This window comes from Felis catus, chromosome A1, assembly GCF_018350175.1.
Source record: "Felis catus isolate Fca126 chromosome A1, F.catus_Fca126_mat1.0, whole genome shotgun sequence".
In the NCBI taxonomy this organism is placed as follows: Eukaryota; Metazoa; Chordata; class Mammalia; order Carnivora; family Felidae; genus Felis; species Felis catus.
In genome coordinates, this window is record NC_058368.1 from 81714218 (window position 1) to 81732775 (window position 18558).

General features: G+C 50.8%; 2 long non-coding RNA genes across 10 annotated transcripts; one reads left to right on the top strand and one right to left on the bottom strand.

The window, feature by feature from the left end:
- Positions 1–8563: 8563 nt before the first annotated feature.
- LOC102900112 lies at positions 8564–18372 on the bottom strand. Of its 9 annotated transcripts, none has more exons than XR_006596917.1 (5): positions 18058–18372; positions 15209–17311; positions 13265–14187; positions 12103–12648; positions 10657–11402 (listed from the first exon to the last, which is right to left on the bottom strand). It is a non-coding gene; the product is annotated as an uncharacterized LOC102900112 (long non-coding RNA). The 9 variants fall into 9 exon arrangements; XR_006596916.1 differs by having other exon boundaries at positions 12103–12492; positions 12576–12648; positions 13265–17311; XR_006596914.1 differs by having other exon boundaries at positions 12103–12429; positions 12576–12648; positions 13265–17311; positions 18058–18371.
- On the top strand, positions 8715–12300 carry LOC123385005. Its single transcript, XR_006596918.1, has 3 exons — positions 8715–8853; positions 9098–11286; positions 12171–12300. It is a non-coding gene; the product is annotated as an uncharacterized LOC123385005 (long non-coding RNA).
- Positions 18373–18558: the final 186 nt, after the last annotated feature.

Below are 18558 nucleotides of genomic sequence, written 5' to 3' on the forward strand. Positions count from 1 at the left end.
GTAGGAAACATAATAAACCAATCAGATGCTCAGACTTTGCTATATTGGTCTTGCTTTTTAAAAGTAAGTTCAGAAGCGACATCATACAGCTCAGGGGAAATGACAAACTGCAGTGATAATTGTCACCAGTGTCCATAATTCTTGGCGATGTTACATGTGCCGCCTTGACCATAATTTTGCTGGAGGCTTCTGCTGGGCCTCTGACGTGGCGTGCTGCAGGGAAGGGAAGCAGCCCACATGCCACTTGGGTCCCTGAGTGCCCTCCTACCTCGGAGATCACCGTGAGCCGGGGTTTCTCAGCCTCAACACTACTGGCATTTCGGACCGGGTAATGTTTTGCTGTGGGGGCTGCACTGTGCATCTTAGGGCATTTGGGGGCACACCCCAAGCCAGGGGCGCCCTATCCCCAGTCACGAGGATTGGAAATGTCTCCAGGTATTGTCAGATGTCCCCTGGCAGAGAGACAGGGCCCCAGGTGACAACCACTGACGTGAGCTACATACTGTCCTCTCGAGGTCTCTGCTTAATGCATTTAGTGATTTTCTAAAACAGGATATGCCAGCAGGAGCCTGACTTCCCGCAGAGAACAGAGCCTGATATTGTCCTAGTGAGAACGTGAAAGTTTTCAAGAAATCTGACCCAGGAAAACCGCTTACGTTTCTTCCTTTATTCCAGTTAAGCTCGGTCATTGTTTTGTGTATGAGTTTAGCCAATATTACTTTACCTATTAGCTATTCTGTATGGTTTTTTCTTCCCCCAACCCAGGAGCACCTTTGAAAAGTAACCACACCATACATATGCCTTTTTGAAGCTTGGAGGACGCTCAAAATCAGGTTTGATCAATACCATCATAATGAAGATTAAAGTGTGATTTTTGGTTCCTTAAGAAACTATTACAACAATTTATCATAGCTGGTCAGGTAGTCAATATAAACAAAACTCACTGAAGAAAAATAATCACTAGCTTATGTAATACAAATTTAATTGATTTACTTCTATTATTAAAAAACTAATGGATAATTTGTCAGAGTTAAATATTTATAGCTCCAATTTAAAAATTTGATCTCTACTTTTTGTACCCTAAAACTAAGCCAGTGGATGTACTTAATGCTGTCTCAGATTATACCAGAATGACACCACATATCAGCTGGTAAAATATGTTTCTAGGCTTGCATTTTTCTTTTCTTTTCTTTTTAATATTTATTTAATTTTGAGAGACAGAAAAAGATAGAGCGTGAGTTGGGGAGGGGCAGAGGGAGAGGGAGACAGAATCCGAACCAGGCTCCAGGCCCTGAGCTGTCAGCACAGAGCCTGACGCGGGGCTCGAACTCACAGACTGTAAGATCATGACCTGAACTGAAGTCGGACGCTGAACCAAGTCACCCAGGTGCCCACCCCGCTGCTTTGGAATTTTAAACTTAATTCGTATCTATGCATCCTTCTAGTTTATTCAAAAATACCTTACACTAACTCAGTTTGTAAATTAAGTAGGAATTTAATTATGCGAAGTTGAAGCTGCATTAAAGGAGAGGCTGGTGAAGGGTTATTTATGAAGTCCCTTCCACAGGGATATTGCATAGACATTTCTCACATGCATAGGCATTTCTCACAGCCACCTTATCTTTATGTATTTCCCCACTTTATAGGAAGGAAGCTGTGGCTCAAGGAAGTAAAGTAACTCGCCCCCCGACCCACAGACAACATCTACAACAAACCAAGTGACAAGGTCTTTCGCCAACCTGCAAAATGTGAGCAGGTGAAAATAAATCCCCAACAACTAGAAAACTCACAAGGTATCACTATCTGCATTTCAAACAACGAGGGAAGGAAGTGGGACACTGATGGCCTTGAACACAGGCCCAAAGTGGCCGTGGTCCTGACCTAGAGGCCCAGCGAGGCAGACGGCAGAAGTCCACAGTGGCATGGGACCTGCTCATTCTAGTTCTGGGGTCCCTGAGAGGTAATGTCGCTGAATCTGGACGCCAGGTCTGAGCCACCAAGCAGTGCCCTCCCCGAGCCAAGCTCTGCACTGAGGCAGGAGAGGATTCAAAGGACAGGGACACGGGGCAAAGGAAAGGACGTCCAGTGGGAGAAAGGAGAGGAGGCCAAGAGGCCACACACAGCGGTCAGGGGTTCGCTTCACGAGCACGAGACAATCAATAGCAGACAGACCTTCCTGCCGACAAATCAGATAACCTAGATGAGCTCAGCCCTAGAAAAACAAACTACTGAAAATGACCCAAGAAGGGACAGAAAATCTGAATATACTTAGGACAGTTAAAGAGATTTAATTAGTCATTAAAACCTTTTCTGCAAAGAAAGGCTCAGGCTCAAATGGCTTCGCTGGTGAGTTCAACCAAACGTCTAAAGACGAATCAATACCAGACCTTCACAAACTCTTCCTAAAAGAACAGAGAGAGACACTTCCTAACTCCTTCCATGAAGCCAATATGACTCTGACACCAAAGTCAGCTAAGGCTGTGATCACACGAAAACTACACACCAGAGGCGTATCGATCCTTATGCAAGAATCCTCAACTAAAGACCAGCCAACTAAACCCAGCAACGTACAGGAAGGATCATGTACCGTGACGAGTGGGGCATATGCCAAGAATGTAGAGTGATTCAATGTACAGAAATCAATGTAATACAGCACTTTATTTTTTAAGACTTTTTTTTTAAGTTTATTCATTTATTTAAAGAGTGGGGAAGGAGCAGAGAAAGAGAATTCTAAGCAGGTTCCGCACTGTCAGTGCAGAGCCTGATGCAGGGCTTAAATTCACCAACTGTGAGATCATGACCTGAAGTCAAGAGTTGGACCCTCGGGGTGCCTGGGTGGCGCAGTCGGTTAAGCGTCCGACTTCACCTCAGGTCACGATCTCGCGGTCCAGGAGTTCGAGCCCCGCGTCAGGCTCTGGGCTGATGGCTCAGAGCCTGGAGCCTGCTTTCGATTCTGTGTCTCCTTCTCTCTCTGGCCCTCCCCCCTTCATGCTCTGTCTCTCTCTGTCTCAAAAATAAATAAACGTTAAAAAAAAAATCAAGAGTGGGACCCTCAACAGACTGAGCCCCCGGGCATTGTCATACGGCACTGTAATATGGTAAAAGACAAAAACCACACGGCCATCTTAATTGACACAGAAAAGGCATTTGACCAAATCCAGTATCCTTTCATGATGGAAGGAAGGAAGGAAGGAAGGAAGGAAGGAAGGGGGAGGGAGGGAGAGAAGGGAAAGACGAGATGAGACAAGACAAGACAAGGCAAGAAAAGAAAAGAGAAACAAACCAGGAATAGAAGTCAACTGCCTCTACTTGACAAAGGTCCCTGTGAAAACCTGCAGCTGACATCACCCCTGCTGGTGAAAGTCTGTCCTCTGTCCCCTGAGAGCAGAACAGGCAAGGACACTCTCGCCACTTGTGTTCAACCTCGTAGCATAGCTTCTAGCACAGTAGTTGGCGAGCGTGTATGTGCACGCACACACACACACACACACACACACACACACACACACACACACAAGAGGTATCCATATCGGAAAAGAAGAAGTAAAATTAACTCTCTCTGAAGTTTCTGAGGAACAACCCACATGGAGACAGGTGGATCACCATGCAGGATTGATCATTATTGAAGGCAGCTGATGGCTATCTTTTTCTCTAATTTTACATATGTTTAAAATTTTATATAATAAAGATTTTTTTTTTAAATCTCAACTGTCAGGGCGCCTGGGTGGCTCAGTCAGTTAAGCATCTGACTCTCGGTTTTGGCTCAGGCCATGATCTCAAGGTTTCATGGGTTCGAGCCCCGCGTCGGGCTCTGCACGGACACGGCGGATTCTCTCTTTCTTCCTCTTTCTCTGCCCCTTCCCTGATCACACTGACTCTGTCTCTCTCAAAATAAATCAATAAACTTAAAAAAATCATAACCGTCATTACCATCATCATTAAGCAATGATGAATATTCCTAGGAAGTTCAGGTGTTTATAAATCAGGGGGGGGGGAGGATATTTGAAAAGGACACTTTTCCATTCTTCCTGAGCTAGTCCCAGGTGACAGTTCCATCATTAGGGTCTGAGGCTACTGAATAACTACACGAGTCAGAATCCAAGATTCTCATTTACTCCGAATCTGTCACAAGGAATCTTGTGGATACATTTATTGCTTTTGTTTTATTAAGAGAAAGCTCAGTAGTTCACACAGCAAACACGTTTGTAAAGATCAGTGTTACTTCCACGTTTTCCCAAGTCGCTGTCTCTCAGGAGACAGATTCTTCCCTCTGCTTCTTATCTAACATGCAATTAACAGAATTGACTTTTTAGAACTTGGCTCATGATCCTCAGGGCAGCTTCCTGGGTCCTTCCAGGCCAGGGTGACACACGGGACACTGCACTCTCCTTTGGAAACTTTAACACAGGTTTTCACCGCATCTTTGTTTTGAAGATTAGGTGGCTGCTGTCATCTCCCCACTGGGCCACTTGATGAGCCCAGGGGCTGTGTGTGTCCTTACCTGATGTCAGCCCCAGGCCCCGGTGCAACGTCTGGCACACAGGGGTTCTGCATACGTGGTTGTCGAATGAATAAATGTGAGGACAGACGAACATATGGATAAACGAAATGATGCTGTTAGTTTCCAATGCCTGGTCATTATTTTAGACTTTATACTATAAAAACTTGGAATTTCACCTTTTTGTAATAGCTTTTCAGTATCTTTAGCAAGAACATCAGATTCAGACATTTAAACATACTGCTTTGCTTTTACACCCATCTGTTTGTCATCCTTATTCAGAATATGCCATAGGCTTTATCTTACCGATCTTTATCAGAGTAGAGTTGCATTCAACCAAAACTATCATCAGTTCCTGTTTTATATCATTGTATAATTTGTGTATTTATTTATCTATTGAATTGGTTCCTTACAAAAAGAAGCTTATTGGGACATTTGACAGAACCTTAAAAGAAAAACATTTTCATTTGTTGTATTTATTTTATTAAATTGATTTGAATTTAAGAGTTCTGTGTCAGAAAACCTCAAGTTTCACCTCACCTATAGCATAAGGGTAAATTTACCAGAAAAAGTAAGAAGTTGTCCTGTCATTATGTAAGTGAGTACCAAAAGAGTAAAAATGCTTCATGATTAATGCATGTAGCTCTTAACATTCTAGCCATCTGTGCTTTATGTGGTCTGCCGGTTTGTTAATAATGCATTACTATTTGTTTCTATCCCAAATAAGTTGCATGACAGGAAAAGACACCAAGTTTTTTTAAGACACCAAAATTTTAACCCACTTCATGAAATCTGAATTTCATGTCAGGTGTGGATAAACCTCCCCTCCCCTCTTCTTCTCTCCCACCCCCTCCCACCCCCTCCCAAGCCAACCCAAGCCAACCCAACCCACCTGATCCCATCCCATCTCTGTCCCAGTCCATCTCTGTCCCATCCCAAACCACTCTTGGGCCATGTCGGCCAATACTGTTTTCCAATGTACCTATTTCACCATGTTATTCATTTATTACCTTAGAATCCTTTAATTCCCTTGTTCTGTCCTGGCCACAAGCCCTGTATTCAGAGTAGATAGTGTGAGTACACTCTGGCCCATCTGATGCTAACATTATAGCTGCTGTCCATGTCAATAGCTGGGTGCTAAACATTTTGAATTTCTCTCCAGCTATATGACTTGGTAAATGTTGCCCTTAAAGGGTCCCTGTGCTGTGGGGAGGAGTGGAAACTTTATTTCCCCGAGGCCTGGTGGCAGGAAGTGAGGCAGAGAATTCTTTCCCGTCACTCCCTGCTGGAATGAGCAGACATGCAGGTTGGAGTCGTCAGAATCCAGAGCCTCTCTCTGAAATGAAGTGTGGTGCGCATGCACGATAGGTGTGCACACACGATTGATAGATGTGCACACACGACTGATAGGTGCGCACACATGATAGGCGTGTGCACACGATTAATAGGTGTGCACACATGATAGGTGCACACACACGACTGATAGATGTGCACACATGATAGGTGTGTGCACATGATAGGTGTGCACACACAACTGATAGGTGCACACACGATTGATAAGCATGCACACATGATAGATGCACACTCTATAGGTGCACACACGTGACAGGCATGTACACACATGGTAGGTGCACACACACATGATTGATAAGTGTGCACACATGATAGGTGTGAACACACAATAGGTCTGCATGCAGCGTCTATTGTGGTGGCCCCATCTTCTAAAAACACCCCCCCATCCCCATAAGACCCTGCAATCCAGGGGCAGAAGTGATCTTCCGGTTGGGAAGTACCCGTGGGTGTGGGTCCCCTGACACTGTAGCATGAACTCCTTCCATGCTTGGTGCTCTGGGGTAATGGAAAATGAAAATATGGAAATAAGATTAGCTTCTGACCCAAGAGACCTACAGTTTGGTTTGGGAACCAAGGATAATGCATAGAATCACATTGTCCAGGGTCAAACAGAATACGATGAAATAACAACAAGCACACAACGGCACCGCTACAAGAGCTTCGCACGTGTTAAGACAGGAACCTGTCAGCAGTCCATGAGGCAGGGATCGTCATTTCCCCATTTCCCAGACGAGACCCAGAGAGCTCACACAACCTTCCACGGTCTTGAGTTAGCAAGCGGCAGACCGGGATTTGAATCCAGCAGTCTGGCTCCGGCGTTAATTTTTACACTGTGAAAGCCATGGCTGTTTCCTGGAGAGACAGCCAGTGATGACCTCCCCCAGGGCTCTCGGCAGGAATCGTTCCATCTCGAGGGGTGAAGGAGAGCCATTGCCATGGGCTCACAGAATCGGGGGCGGCTGCAAGGCCAGGCTCAGAAGGTGGCCGCACAGACCAGACGCAGGGAGCTGGGTGACCCACCACAGGCAGGCCTGGAGTAGCAGCGGCCCCTTCTGCAAACACTTCCTCTGCCTTTGGGCTGCTTGTTCAAGGAGAAAAGTCACAGAGATGGTTGAATACCACCCCCGGCTACACTGGGGAGCAGAGAGAGGAAAGGCTACCCCCCGATCTCCTGTGGTCAGAGATCCCATTGTGCTCAGCGCACGCTGAGTGGTCCCCCCACACCGGCTCTGGGGGAAACGCGGTAGAGAATGACATCGCACCTCACAAGTGCTGGGAACTGTCTCGCGTCCAAGACCTCGCTGGGTGGGATGTCCCAAGGAGGGGACAGGGCTGGTGGGAAGTGGGCGGCATAGCCCCAAACTGGCCGCATGCCCTACAGTGGGCTCTATAGGGAGGCATGTGGGCTGCGCATCTGCAGACAGGGGGAGGCAGAGCAGGGCAGGGGGAGGAGGCCTGGAGAACACCAGGAGACCTGTTGTTCCAGCAGGCCTTTCGTCCCGGCTCCCACGTGCCCAGCTCGTTACTGTCCAGGCACTGCCGCTGCCAGAACTAGAGGGATGCACTTTGCTAAAGGATGTCACAGAAGCCATGCAGAGAGTGGCGCATGACCAAGTACCTGCAAAGCCACCGCCAGGGAGAAGACACAGGTGGCGCCACGGCACCTGCGTCAGGTCCCTGCCGCCGTGAGACATGTTATCCCAGGCACAGATGTCCAAACAGCACACACTTACCTCCCGGTGTCTGTGGGCCAGGGGTCCGAGGACAGTTAGCAGAGGCCTCTGCTCAGGGTCTCGGGACCTTGACATCGAGGTGTGGTGGGGGCGGGGCTCCCGCTGAGGCTCAGAGCTGCCTTCCACATTCGCCACTGGCTGCTGGACTAGGTCCCTTGTGGTTGAGGGACCGAGCTCCCTGTGTATTGCACCCGCCGGCCGGGGACTGTTGTCAGGTGCGGGGGCGCCTGCTGTCCCCTGCCATGTGGCACTTGCGGCAACACGGCAGTCTGCCCCTTCAAGGCCAACAGGAGTGTCCCTGCTGCTTCCAATCTGTCTGACTTCTGCCCTTCATCCAGGCCCACCTGCAAAGTCTCCTTTTGACTAACTTCCAGTCAACTGATTAGGCACCCTAATTACATCCGCAAAATCCCTTTGTGATATGACCGACATAGTCCCTGGAGAGAAAGCCCAGGGCTTGCGGGACTGCAGAGAGCACACGTGGCTTCTGCCTCCCACGACCCTGGAGAAAGGAGAAATACCTGAGGAGGGGAATGTTCCATCTGTGCTCTGCAAGGGGGGAGGGGGTTGCCCAGTGCCCAGGAGGGAGGGGAGGGTTCCAGGGGGTGGAGTCAGTAACAGCAGGAAAGGGCTACATACGTGGGGTCAGCCGGAGTGTGAGAGCCAGTGAAAACGAGATTGAAAAGTTGGGTTTCGGTCAATAAAAAGCAATGAGACAGGGCGCCTGGACACCTCAGTCAGTTAAGCTTCTGACTCTTGATTTCAGCTCAGGTCAGGATCTCACAGTCTGTGCGATTCAGCCCTGTGTTGGGCTCTGTGAGGACAGGGCGGAGCCTGCTTGGGATCCTCTCTCTCCCCGTCCCTCTGCCTCTCCCCTGCTCATGCGCGTGTGTGTGCATTCTCTCTCAAAAATACATAAACTTAAAAAAAAGGCAATGAAATCAAATTAATATTTAATTGTGAATATGTCAACCATAAATTGGGTGATAGGATCAAATTCTTTATTGTAAAATTCACAAAAGTAAAATGACTCCATGATTGTAATATAACAAACAATAAGGTTTATAAATAGACCCTCGGCAGCCACGTGAGACTTAGTTAGACCAAGATGCCACAGAGCTATTAGCAGTCCCTTTCTCTGCCATTAGGGACTCTGGGCGGTATTGATCCTCCTGCCGCGGCCATCAGGACGAGCCAAGGGAACCCCCCTCTCTCCCCCATGAGCTGAGGTCCACACAGCCATCCCCAGCTCACAGCCATGGCAGGCGGGTGAGGAGGGGTGGGAAGAGAGGGTGAAGGAAGGGAAGGGGAGGCAGGGCAGAGACAGAAGACACACGTGTGATGAGGGACCTCTGGTCGCTGGGGTTCGAGAAGCCTCGGAGGTTCTGAGCTACCCTCGTTACAGGCCAGTGGTCAGCTCCATCTGGCCCTGGTCTGTCCTCACACAGTTCCCAAATCCTCAAGATAAACACAGCAAGAAGTTCGTTTTTTGTTTGTTTTGTTTTTACTTTAGGTGGAATTCTGAACGACGGAGAATCAGAGCCCAAACAGGAGACACAGAAGCTAGTCTGGCGATCCCGCAGACGCGACAGCAGGTCCCAGATCTGCTGAGACAGTGAAGGATGGGGTGTGGGTGACGTTCCCACCGAGACTCACGTGGGACCTAGCAGGTGAAGGAGTGTCTTTGTCACCAGCACGGAAGACATTCTCCGCGACGTTGCCTTCCCCACCCGGCAAACGTCCCCCTGGAGCAGCTGAGAAAAGTGTTTTAAAGGGCGGAAACTAATGCAAGCGGTAGGTTCTATTGTGCATATTTCAGATCCGGGATGTGGAATTCGCAGCCTCACTTGATGACATTTTAATTAAGTTTCTAATTTTACCAGGGAGGGAGCAAAAATAATCTACTGGTATCTTAAATGCTGACATCACCTCAGGCTTCTGGACAGCCTCAGGGTTCAGGACTGAGGGCAGGCCGACCCCAGGACCGCTGTGGCACGGAGATCCCAGCTGAGGGCAACGGAGACCCTGTGGGCTCAGGAGAAACTTCCGAGCTTCCTTTAACTCCACGGGAGACTCTAAACAGGGGGCCTTTCCCAGAGTAAGAGCTATTAGCAGAGATGAATGTTATCCGGGTGAGCCATCTGTACGGCAGGACAGACGTCTAATTGCCGAACATCTGTCCTCTTTCCACCCTGCGAGGTGGGTTCCTTTCTCCGGCGGCCCCAGATCCTCGCATTCCCCATGACACACACACCTCAGTTTGCCCTACTGTCTTCAGAATTTCCAGGTCTGTGTGCATTCCTCATACACACGCCCATTAAATTTGATTTTCTCCTGTTAATGTCTCATGTCAATTTGATTCTTAGTCCAGCCAGCAGGACCTTGGAGGGGTTTGCTCAGGATCCTGGAGTTCTGGGTCATTCTCTGAAGGCTTCCAAAGCAGATGGAAGAAAACATCCATCCTCACAGCCTCTCTGGATACAGATTCTTCAAGGACTTCCTTTTCCTAAGAGACGTCACACCAACAGAGCCACACAGTCTGCTTCCTGCTCTGTTAGGCCAGAAATTGATCATTTCAGTCCCAAATTGGTAGCCTGTCTCCATTTATACCTTAGATTGAAAAATGGGAGACAACTTTTAGAAAATAATTTATAATGAAAACTTGCTGATTAAAACTAACTATACTTATTATTTGTAGCGAGTGCTTTTAGTTAAAATAAGGTTCCCCAAGTAGGAAATCATTCTAAGAAACTGCCACATGCTGTTTGCTTGATTTTTTTAAGGAACTGATCTGCCAAGTTGCGAGACCCTCCCTTCATAGCATCTACTCGAACACCCACTCATATTCTGGGGCTCACGGGGTACCTCGGCACCCAGTTCTGTTGTGAATGTGATCCATGGGTTTTTGTTTGGCTATGTGGCCACTCTGTTTTAAGGCTGGGATTTGGAAAGACTAAAGACTGCCACCATCATCTTCTACTTCCAACCTTTTTTTGGATACATCATCGTACTTTATTCAAATTCCACTCTGATCACCTATGGTCCAAGAACACTCGAATAATAAACCAAATATGAACAGATGTTAAAGATTGGTCTTTATTATAGCCAATGATGCCAATCACTTGCCTGTGATCTTGCCGACATAAAACCACATCCACCCCTCGGCGGCCACCAAACCACTCAGCCTAGTTTCCTTAAACGTGAACTGTTTGAAGCTACCAGCTTGAGGACTCTTGACTATTTCTTTCAAGCTCTGAGTAGCTGTAGGGATCTCAGCAGGGGCTGGAGGAAACAGCGCAACCTTGGCATAGTGCCCAAACGTGGCCAGTCGAGGCTTCGGGTAAGTCACAGCTGCATTCACCAGTGCAGGAAACTTCTCGGTGAGGTTATAGACAAAGTGGGCCGTGGTTCCAAGATCACTTTGGACATGTTTTAAATCAGCATTTCCTACCTACGACTCTGTACTCAGCCAAATCACCCATTAGGTATTACATCAGAGAAAAAACTTGCTTTGGACATTTACTTTCCATGCACCGTTCCCAGGAAGCTACTGGAGAATATATTCCACCAAAATAAAGAGACACAACACGAAAGGAGGTACGGGATCTGGACGAGCGGTGGACGGCATTCCCGGGACAGGTGAAGGGAGGCCACCGTGGGGCCAGCACAGGGCGCCAGGCGGCTGCAGGAGAGCATCTCCGGGTGAGAACCGGATGTGTGTGCTCACTCGGACAGTTTTGCAACGTTGTCAGAGCTGGCTGTGATTAGCGGCAAATAAGTAAAACCCTGGATTGCAAGTAACTTGTTCTGTGAGGGTTCTGCAAGACAAGCAAACGTTTCTCATAAATTTTAACTAGATAAACGAGCAATGTCACATGATCACAACTGAGCCAATGATTCTTGAAATTCGCTTTGACCCACTAGTGCTTTGGATTACAAGCATGTTTCCAGAACGAGTTATGCTCACAAACCAAGGTTTTACTGTACATAGAAGATCAAGAAAATGAAGGGAAGGAAGGAGTGGTGACCGTCAAGGAAGAAAGTTTGTGCAGGAAAAGACCTGTAGTGAGAACACAGCCGTGGGGCGTCCGTGCCATGGAGGCACACGGCCATGTCCGCTCATGCAGAATAGCACGTAGCGTTAATACGCAGAATACTGACCCAACGAGGATGTCCTGAACCGTGGGGGTAGGCAGTGGGGGGGGGGGGAGGGAGGTGTTCGCAGCAGTAGAAAAGAGGTAAACACTTGGTCTCCTCTAGGAAGAAATCAATCGATAGCTTCCAAGGTAAAAAATAATACAGCATAAGCACATTTTTACAAATACAGAAGCAATCAAGGAAGAAAAAGCCAAGGTTATAGGTGATTCTCTGCAGGAAAGGGTTTCAAGCTGAGGTGTCTGGTTATTGTCATAGGCCAGGTAGCTCTTAATTTTAAAGCCATGCAAATGCACGTCATTGATTAAAAGTAAAATGCATTTTTCACATAAGCAAAGTTTTATTGCAACACAGAAAACAGACCTGATGCGCGTCCGCCAGGTTACACGGATGGAAACCAACCGATCTTTGCCTTTCCTCTTCTGTTCCAGGTGCACGCTGTTTTGGACCCAGCCCAGCACTTTCCCCACAGGACACTCAGGTCTGAGGCAGAGACGGTGTGACCGCTGTTCCGGTGTGAGGACTCTCCCCTCTGCAGACAGCCCTGGACACACATACATCTTGACCTTGTTGGGAGTGCTGGCCGGAGGTGTCCTGCTTTGTTCTGGGCAGCGGCTCTTGGCCAGGGGGTCAGCCTCTCAGACACGCACACGCTTGCCCTTCTCCCACGCGAGGACCACTGTGGTGGACCTGAGGAGGCCCCAACTGGTTGGCCAGGTCGTGTGATGGTACAGAGGTCACGAGTGGAGGGGCCTGGGGCAACACTGGTGGTAAGGGGGCAGGCGCCCAGGCTGTGAGGCAGGGCAGGGCTCCCAGTTGCCGCAACCTAGACTCACCAGGGAATGTGCTGGGGCTCCTTAGGGTCTCCTCCCTGGATGCAGCAAGCTGGGGAATAAGGCCATGCATCCCCTGGAGGGGACCAAGTAGAGAGGAAAGAAGGATGACACTTGCTGAAAGCCTCTAGTATGGGTCAAATTACACAAATCATGACATTTAGCCTCGTCCTCTCAGCTCCCTGATGCTGACCTGAGCATTCGATCGTGCCCCCAGGCTGGGGACCCACCGTGGGTCACCCTTTTGTATCTTTGACTTCCCAAAGCACCAGCCCTGTCCCATCATCGCTGGCAGGGGGGTGAGGAAGCCCAGAGAAGTGGAGAGCTGGTGGGAGAGTGGGGGGAATTAGCCTCTACAGGCAGAGCCCAAGGCCCAAGGCTCTTTGCCCACATCTCCGTGCTTCCCACCCCACCCCACCTCCTGACCGAAACTCACTCCCCCCCCCCACCCCCTCGGCCCCTGGAACAACTCTTTCTCTTTCTGCCTCCTTGAGTACGACTTCTCAAGGTGGGGTCATACACGATGGGTTCTCTCGTGTCTAGCTTATTTTACTCAGAATAATGTCTTCAAAACTATTAAATTACATATATGCATATGTACATTTTTCACTTTTGGCTCTTTGATTAAAATCAGATCACCTCCAGTTAAAACTGATGAAATATTCTTGTAGATTATGATAGGGAATTGATACCTTAAGGAAAACCATTTCATCTTTCTCTTTACAGAGAGAGAGGGACAAGAAAAAGCACTTTCCCTGTTTTCTGGAACACGCCCACAAATAAAGGCGCAGCAACACACTGTCCTGTGCCGGCAAAGCGCCTGGACGGGGCAGCTGCTCTGAGTGACACTCCACCCGAATTATTGTCCAGCTCCAATCTCAAAGCCCTGGACTTTACTTCTGTTGTCAGCAGCCTCTTTAAGCTTCTGTTCAAATAAATGAGGACGACAAATTATTTTCATGACTTTCTTGGTAATTTCAAGCTCCACAGAACTCAGCTTTTTTTTTTTTTTTTCCTGAAAGGAAACTGGAATTAAAATAATTGATTTCTTTAGAAAAAAAAAAAAAACAAAAACAAGGGGCAGGGGTGCAGGGAGTGTGGAAAAGAAATCAGGAAAGAGAAAATAATTCTTAGCGTCTTTTCCTTTTATGTATTTTCTCACTGAAAGATAACTGGGAGAAATGGGGAACTAAGAAGCAAACATACTGAGATCAGGCTCACTTTGGGACAGGCGACCCCCTGGCATGGCAGCCCCAGCAGGCGTTGAAGCGGGGTCTCCGTGGTGGTGCACTGAGCACGGCGGAGGGGCAGGGCCTGAAGACCCCGAGCAAAGCCTCTAGGGCTCACTCCCCAGCCGTGTCTGCACACCTGAAGGAAGAAAGCCTAAGAAGAAAAAGGCACAGAGCGACAGTGGAGACAAACCTGTCAAGGACAAGAGTCAGAGAGCAGGTGGTGTCTGAGGATGGGCGAGCGTGGGGACCCCGCAGCCAGACCTGGTGAGCACAGGAGTCCCAGGACTCGGTGATGGTTTTCACGGCAGAGCTCACACCAGCGTTGCCCAGAAGATGTAATCTTGATAATTCTTTGCGACTGGCACTCATACTAGTCACATATTCTGGATTAAGAATGATAATGAAGGTAACTTATTCCATTTTGGATACCTGTGTACTGACCGACTCTCAGGAGTCACTTCCTCACTGGCTCCTCCCAGGTGTGGGGACACCGGACCCTGTATCATCACCACATTCCTGGAGAAGGGGATGGCGAGTCTGGCGGAGTGAGGTGACCTCAGTCACAGTTGAACCCAGGACCTCACTCTCCACAGCACCCCCTCGCGTACTGCCTGGTCTAAACGCACAGGTGTTTTCTCTACCGGTGCTGGAACCTCGTACCCTCCCTTTATCCTGCTCCATGAGTGCTCGTGGCTGAAATAGCAGTGTAGGGACATTTACTTTTTCACTTTTACTGAGCACCTATCATGTACAAGGGACCGTGCTATGCCCTGGGGAGGACAACAGGACCAGTAATAGAGGGCATCGCAGGCAGACAGATGTTCAGACCAGCGGATCTCCAACTTGCCGGGTCTCGGAGCTTTTAAAAAACACTGATGCTGGGACCCCACTCCAGACTGATAGAATCAAAGAGTTGGGACTGGGGGGAGGGAGGGGTCCCAAGAAATCTCTGTTAAAAATATGTACATATCCCTGGGTGATTTTAATTGGCAACCAGGGCTTTTCGACAAATAACTAAGTTATGCTGAGTTGGTGCCTTTAAAAGTACTAGTAGAGAAACTAGTAACAGAGGGAGCTGAGGAAGGTATAGGGGATGAGGGTGTGACTACAAAGGAGGAGCAGGTTTGTGGGACGAAGTGGGGTTGCCGCAGAAGATTCCAGACAAAAGGGATGAGGGAGGCCAGAGTGAGCCTGTGGCTTTTTGCCACCGGGGAATCCCAGGACCAATCCGTGGGAAGACAGAGCCCACACCATCTGGCCCTGCAGGGACAGTGGCCTGAGAGAGGGGTACAGAATGTTCCAGCAGCTTGGAGGGGCAAGGCTGATCACCGAGGAGGCCGAACCCCCCAACGCAGGGTGCCTGTCCTTCCTCACACAAAAACAGAACACATCAATAGCTCATACTTCCCTGTCCCGTGTCTTCAGTAGTCAGTTTGGGCTTCAGCTTTGTCGTTGGAGAGAAAGGTAACAGTTCTGAACCATCTTTCCTGGAAGGTTCCACTTTTTCGCCCCCCCCATTCTTATTTCCCCAAAGTTTTTCTCACTTAGAAGTCAATGAACCCAAGACCCCTGGTTACCATTGGAGGCATCTCCAAGGTGGAGGGGAGGGACGCACAGCAGGTGTTCGCGAGTCTGTGCACAGGTGTGGGTGAGCATCCAGAGGTGAACCCGCAGTTTGACTTCAGTTCTGGAGTTTGCCTCCTGCTTTGTCCCCGCTCTCACCAGACAGAACTTGCCGTGGTGAGGCAGCCATGCTGTGGGGGTTGGCAGCGGGGGTCCCCATGACCTGACGATGAGTAAGATCCCTCCATTCTCCTCGGGTGCTCGCCAGTCAGCAGTCAAGGATCTGCACTAAATCCAGGCCTATGCCGACCATCTACCGGCATTCTACCACCCAGGGATGTGCACTTAGCCGACCCAGTCAGAGTCCAAGATTCTCTCTGCCCAGTGGGAACGGAGAGACACATATTCCCGCTGCCATTTCACTAGGGACTGGCCATGATCCTGGCAATACTTCCCATGACTCTTTAAGTCAGTCTGTGCAGACGATTTCCAAGATGACCGCACACAGTTCTCTCCTCTCATGCTGCCAGGCCCTCCTCCAACCAAGATGTGAAATCTAGTCTACTCCTCTCCTTGGATCTGGGCCAGCTTTGGAACCTACTTTCCCTGAGAGAACGTGGCAGAAGCAGTGTCCCGGCTTTCAGGGGCTGTATAACGTCTACTTTGGCCCTTTCGGTTTCCAGCTGCCGCGTAAGGAAGCAGAGGCTAGACTGATGAGAAACCGTGTGGAGCAACAGAGGTCAGCCCGCTCCCAGCTTTTCATCCCCCAGGCTGAGACACTGGACATGACTGAAGCCCCTGAACCTTCCAGAACCTTCCAGGCCCAGCGGAGTCCCCCAGAGAATGCAGGTGCACGAACAGTCCCTGTCAGCACCAAGGAGCCATCCCACCAAACCACGGGGTCCTGAGAAATAAACACTTATTGTCAAAGCCCCCAAGTTTGTAGAGATTTGTCGTACAGAGGTAACTGGTTCACAGGGGACTTGGATTTTCTGTTCCTTTTATAGAGTCCTAACTGATCTGTTTCCATAGGTTTTAAATTAAGATGCAGGAGGATTGGTTAATGGCCCAATGGTGTCATCGGGGACCCATGCTTCCTCCCATCTTCCCAAGCTGTCTTCCCCACGGTGACGAAGTTCCTCAAGTGACCTCCTGTCCCGGACATGGGACCCGGCCAGACATGAGGGGGGCCCCGTCCCAGACATGGGACCTGGCCAGATGTGAGGAGGGCTTCCTCTTTATGTGCCTTTTTAAGAGTGAGCAGCCGTTTCCCCCACAGCAGGACTCATTGGCTTTGACTTGTTTTAAAGCAGTCACCGCGAGGAATGGCTGATAGGACCCGGGGTTTGCCCCTCGGCATGCAGGGACAGGGCCCTGGAGCAGGATGGGTTTCCACCAGCCAGGACAGAGGGCATGTGTCTGCACCGTTGACTAAAACAGACCCTCCTGAGAGACGGGCAGCCTTTGCCAGCAGCCCTGCAAGACGTCTGCTTGTGCCCGCACACCCTCCATCCAAATGTCACTGTTTGCAAGGCAGGCTAGTCAAAATCTGGCTCAGCCATCAAGGTCCTGGCAGGAAGCAGGGGGCTTGAGAGACTTAGGAGACGGTGTGAAGGAGAGACATTTGCCGCGGCACTGTCACGGTTCTGTGACCCAGCCAGGGGTGCTGCTGTCCAGGGACAGCACCGCAGCCTAAAGAGGCAGGGAGTCGTTCTTGGAGCCTGACACCAGTTGTCACAACTGAACAGGAAGGCCTACAAGCCCTGTCCTCACAGAGGGACACAGACACGGTCCCGGTAGAGGCCAGGCGGGAGGGGAGTAGGGCACACCCAGCCTCTCAGCCGACTTCAACCCGAAGCAGGCTGTCCTGTTGGTGAAGGTCCAGTGAAGACAGCCACTGGCCTCCTGGGCACAGGGCAGGACAGAAGGACAGAGTAGATTTGCCTGCAATGTGGAGAATCGACGTGTTGACCAAAACCTGGAGTGTTTTTCTGCAGGAAAGTAGTTCAGAATCCGGGGTAGTTTAGTCACTATCACCCTGAAGCTGTTCTCATTTCTACCCATCTGCACCTGGGCCAGCAGGTGCACAACCAGGCTTCTCTTCCACCACCAGCCGGGAGGACGTTCACACCCCTGCACGCCTCCCAGGGCAGGGGTGCTGCCCCTACAGCCGCTGCCCCTCAGATTTCCTGAGTGGTGACCGAGGGGCAGCAGGAAGAGAAGACAGAGTGAGGGATATCAGTTAAAGCCAGGCTGACTATGGAGCTGGAGAGGGGAAAACAAACGTTCTCTGGTGTTGGTTCCAGGGGTCAGTTCTGTCTGGTTCAGAGACAGCAGGCACCAGGCGCTGCAGGGGGACCTGGAGGCCGGGTTGCCTTCCCGGGGGTCAGGCTGCCTTCCCTGGGGTCAGGCTTGGCCTCCTGGTGTCCTGCCTCCGGGAGGGGACTGGTGGGGGGAGGTGGGGCAGGAGCCGGACCAGCCAAACCAGGAGAGGGCTTCACCGTGGGGCTGGCAGCTGGTGTAACAGGTTCAAGGATTCCAGCCCCTCGTCCCCGCCCCCGCCCCCGCCCCCGCCGGACGGTCAGGGTTTCCACTGTCACGACTCTGGAGACCTAAGGCCAGGAGGCGAGGGCTAGGGAGGGAAGGAGTTTCAGAGGGGAGGGATCCCACGAGGCAGGCCCGATGCTCACCTTCACCCCAGCGCACAAAAGCTGAGCAAAGCTGGGCAGCCACCTGAGGCACGACTCGGCCCCGTGTGGCACCTGCAAACCAGGAGCGGCCACGCGTGGCGACGGGCCCAGCACCAGGGCGCGCCGCAGGCCCGTCTGGCGGGTCCCGCGCCGCCATCGGGCCTTCCGGAGGGAGACAGAAGTTTGGGAGCCTGCGGGGGGTGGGGGGTAGGGGGTGGGGGGTGGGGTGAGGAGCCGGGCCGCGGGTCCGAGGCTCCCCAAGGGGCACGGTCCCCGCGGCCCGGCCGCAGGGCGGGCCCCGGGAGGCGGAAGCAACAGGGAGTCGTCCCCGCCCGCCGGCCTCCTGCCTCCGGCCTCCGCCCCGGGGCCCTCGGGAAGCCCGCGCCCTGGGGGCGGGCCGGGCACGGGCACGCGGAGGGCGGGCCACTGCCGCTCGCGCGCGCGCGCGCGGGGCGCGGGCGCGGGAGTGGGGGCGCGGGGCGGGGGCCGCGGAGCGCATGC